Raw genomic sequence first — 4,062 nt, 5'->3', positions numbered from 1 at the left:
GCGTTGTGAACGGCATGTACAGTCTCTTGTACACCGCTTATATCGTCCAACTGGCGTGATGTAGCCTCACGTAACTGAACGATACGGATAGCATCTTGAAGCGTGGTTTTCTCACCAGCTTCGAGCAGCTTTGACTGTATACGACGAGAGTTGATACCATAGATCAGCGTGTCTAACATGTGTTCGTCTGGTTCTTTGTACTTACAGTCAGCGCAGACAAGTCTGATGCGTTTCATGAAAGTGTCAACCGGTTCATTCGCCTCTTGCTTCAGGTTGCGCAGCTTAAATCGTGCTACTCTGAAGTTACTGTGCGGTTTGAGGTACGCCTCAAATTTCTCCCAGTGCTTGCTCAGATCATCTTTGTCGGCGCCTGTCAGCTCCCACGACTTCGCTACATCTCGACCTTCCTGCCCTATCCAAATCAGTAGATAGCGGATTTTCTTCTTTTCGTCGGTGGATGCTAAAGGACCTTCGAAGTATAGCTCGCACAGGCTTTTGAAGTTGGCGAGGGCAGTGCTAGGATCTGCAGCATGCCAGTCCATCTTGGGCGTTGGCAACCCGCTGAGTTCGGCCATGTTGCGCAATACGAAAGGTAACTGCGTAACGTATGGGGTGTTCTCAGGTCACGTCCCAATCGTTCACGGATCCAGCGATGAGGGACAGATTATCGTCTGGATCCCACTCCTGACACCATGTTATGTTCTTGGTTGAACATTTGGGTTCGATTCTATCGATAGTGACGACTGGACGACTGACGTTTAGTTGAACACCAACAAGTAAACTTTATTCAAGAGACATGACATGCTACATGCGCATCCGCCATGCCATGAGGGAAGAGCGCCCTTATGAAAATTTAGCCTTCCCGACAAGATTTTCGGGAGCTCTCCAGAAAAGGTCCCGCAGTGGTCCAGGAGCTCTCCAGGACCATCTTTCCGGGAGAGCGTGGCATTGCTATTCAAATTAGGTTTGCTGGATCCCTCCCAGAAAGATTAATGTCTCTCTGCAGGACAGGTTAGCTGTCGCTCTGCTGGACGGTTATAGCTGCCGCTCTGCCGGGCTGGTTAGGTGTCGCTCTGCCGGGCGGGTTAGCTGTCACTCTGCCGGGCAGGTTAGCTGCCGCTCTGCTGGGCAGATTAGCTGCTGCTCTGCCAGGCAGGCTAGCTGCTGCTCTGCCATACAAAAATCAACCTACCTTCTGCAATCTGACTAACATTTACTCCAACAACCTGAAACTTATCACTGCTGCTGAAAATCAGCCATTACCAAGCCATCATCTCACAACCTACACCACTCTGCTGCCCCCCCCCCCCAAAAGAATGCAAGGGCTAAAAATTTGGTAGGAATAAAATTTAATCCACCATATTTTTAAAGCCAATCAACATGACCGATATAAAAAATGTTCAAGTGTCCGTAAAGTCCTTAACTTCATATTGTCACAACGACGGATTATTCTGAAAGACTTGTACTTGTCTGTTACAGCTTTGGTTATTGCTTGACTTGTCATCTTGAAGTTGTCCTATGTGTAAGCTGGAAAAAAATATAAAAAAGTTCAAGTCAGATATAAAGTTTATCAAACTTATGACAAAATTATGTATGCAAGTTAGAATCCTCGTTGGAGTTGAAAATTTTGACTTGTTCAACAGCCATCAAACATTGAAGACTGTGAAATTTGCATGTATTCATAAAATAAAGAAAATGTTCCCTCAACTTGTGAATGACAAAATGTGATTTATAGCAGTAGTCTAGTATCAATCTGTTCAACTTGCAATTTGCTTCAAACTAGGAAAGTAGTAGAATCATTGGCATAAAACAAAATTTAATTTGCAGATGATTTATCCCCTGCAGTTATTCCGTTAAGATTGTAGACTTCACCATGCAAAACTCGCTTGGTTTGAGTACGCTTCATTGCATACCTACATGAACTTTCTAAAGCCAAATTGAAACATAGTTAGAAAAAAGGTAGGTCTTTGTACTGAGCTTATATCTAAGTTGCTTATCAAAAGGTTGCAGCATTAAATGCAATAGAATATTGTATGCATATTTTGTGATGTAAGAGTTCATGAATCATGTAGAACTTCAATGAAATATTGTTATGAAATATTGTAAATTAATTACTGATTCCCTTACAATATGCCAGCAAAATATCTACAGGTTACATATAAACAAATGTCAAAATACGTTAATAAAAAATTTAAAATAAACTTCAATTTTAAGGACACACGTTCAGAATGATCTTATAAGCAGACAGATGTATATTGATGTCATAGAGAAGTACGTTTTGGAATACATGTAGCAGGTACCAGACTCGGTCAAGAGTTTGAGAACTTAATTCGTATCCAACAATTCCTACATGTATTGTTCTTTCTTTGTTTTATATCTGTCCTTTTATATCGTACATTGAGGGAAATTTGTATACATGAGCAAAAGTTTTACCTTTGCCAATGCAAGAGAGAAGTATATTATTGTCGATAATAGTATCGGCATGTACTCCATTTTTTGTGTACACTGTACCACGGTCCCTCTATCGTTGTACACTCTACGTTCAACCTCACGAGTTATACCAATTTATTAGAATTCATACAATTGAACAGTATTACTCGAGAATTGCGCCGAACAAAAACAGTAAAAAACTACGTCTTCACGTCGCAGAGAAGGCAAATCGAAAATGTACTTACCGAAGTTTAAACGATCGCCTAGATCCACGGGGATGTTATGGTGATCATTGTTCAAATCGACGAGCCGATCGATCTCCACAAGCTGATCATGACGACGATGACTTTTTATGCGTCGTAAACATTGCCTATAGGTTTACATACATACTTAGCGTGTATGAAGTCGTCACGACGATGTCAAACAGCAAATTTACGCGAAATTTTGTCAAACTTATAGGAAAAATCAGCGACAATTTATATCAGTAATTCAAAGGTCGTAACTGTCCAAAAATTGCCGCTGAGATTTGACCTTTGATTGTTTTACCAATCTGACCAATCATAACGAAGTCTTCACATGATCTATGATGTCATCATGCGTGATACTATTACTTCCGGTACAAAGTCCTCGCGATCGCTGCAGTGTAACTAGCATGAATAGAAGTACAGCGGACTTCAAAAGCGTTTAAAAAGTACACTGACGGAAAGTTCATTGAAAAAACCTAGAGCGTTCGATCGACTATCCAAGCAACAGTACATTGAGAGCTCCTGTGGCCATGACTAAGTCGCGACACGATGTCAGAATATAGCAGGAATATAGTGGCGAAACCCTACGTATAGCATTCCCATATGCCGCCGTGCTACAAGTTACAACTGTGTATCGTACAAAGGTACTACTAGTAGTAGTACTACCGTAAATCTATAGTGTCCCTTTTCGGTTTTACGGGACCCAAGTTTCAATGAAAATTGTATTCTTTGCGACAGAGTGAGATACGAAAACCAACGCATCAGTTCAACTGTGTAAACTTGTGTTCGCGTGTGTTTCTCTGGAGAGTTGAGGTTACACGTATTACGTGCACGGACATGCATCCATGGGTTGAGAACACAATAACAATAATGAAAATGGATTTACAAGATTTATTCCCTTGTCTTAAAAACTTCAAAAGTCGGCGATTTAGTAACTGCACTGATCAAAGTAAAATGATGTTTTTGGAAATAATTGTCGATGAGATAATTTGTAAGGTCAAATATTGTCACAGACGTGATGTAAACCCTATAATAAAAGCAAGCAATGAAATGTTATTGTTATCAATTATTATTTCCTTCGTGGACTACGGCCGATTTTCTAGAGATTTTCGTTGCTGCCATGAATTTAATTTTGAATTTTCTTACGGATTAATTTATCATTGGCTCAAAAAGTAACCTGATGGGCAAAGAAAACATTTTCATAGGAATCTTTTGTGGCTGCCTATAGTGTACTCATGAAACAGCATTGTTAATCATCAGAATACCCTTTTTAGCAGTTTGTAGCTCGATCGCCTCAATCACATCATAGCAGCTTTTACTGTCTATTAATTATCACACTGTGAATGAACTATTAGCACTGCAAACCCACGCTCACGTTCATACATCG

The 4,062-nt window shown here is 40.5% G+C and overlaps 1 long non-coding RNA gene across 1 annotated transcript; it reads right to left on the bottom strand.

Moving 5' to 3' along the window:
* Positions 1–1,332: 1,332 nt before the first annotated feature.
* LOC139148915 (uncharacterized) lies at positions 1,333–2,819 on the bottom strand. The gene is made up of 2 exons (XR_011556035.1): positions 2,676–2,819; positions 1,333–1,527 (listed from the first exon to the last, which is right to left on the bottom strand). It is a non-coding gene; the product is annotated as an uncharacterized lncRNA (long non-coding RNA).
* Positions 2,820–4,062: the final 1,243 nt, after the last annotated feature.

Source organism: Ptychodera flava, chromosome 14 (genome assembly GCF_041260155.1).
Source record: "Ptychodera flava strain L36383 chromosome 14, AS_Pfla_20210202, whole genome shotgun sequence".
Classification (NCBI taxonomy): Eukaryota; Metazoa; Hemichordata; class Enteropneusta; family Ptychoderidae; genus Ptychodera; species Ptychodera flava.
Note: the sequence above shows the minus strand (reverse complement) of the source record. Positions and strands in the feature narration are given on the sequence as shown.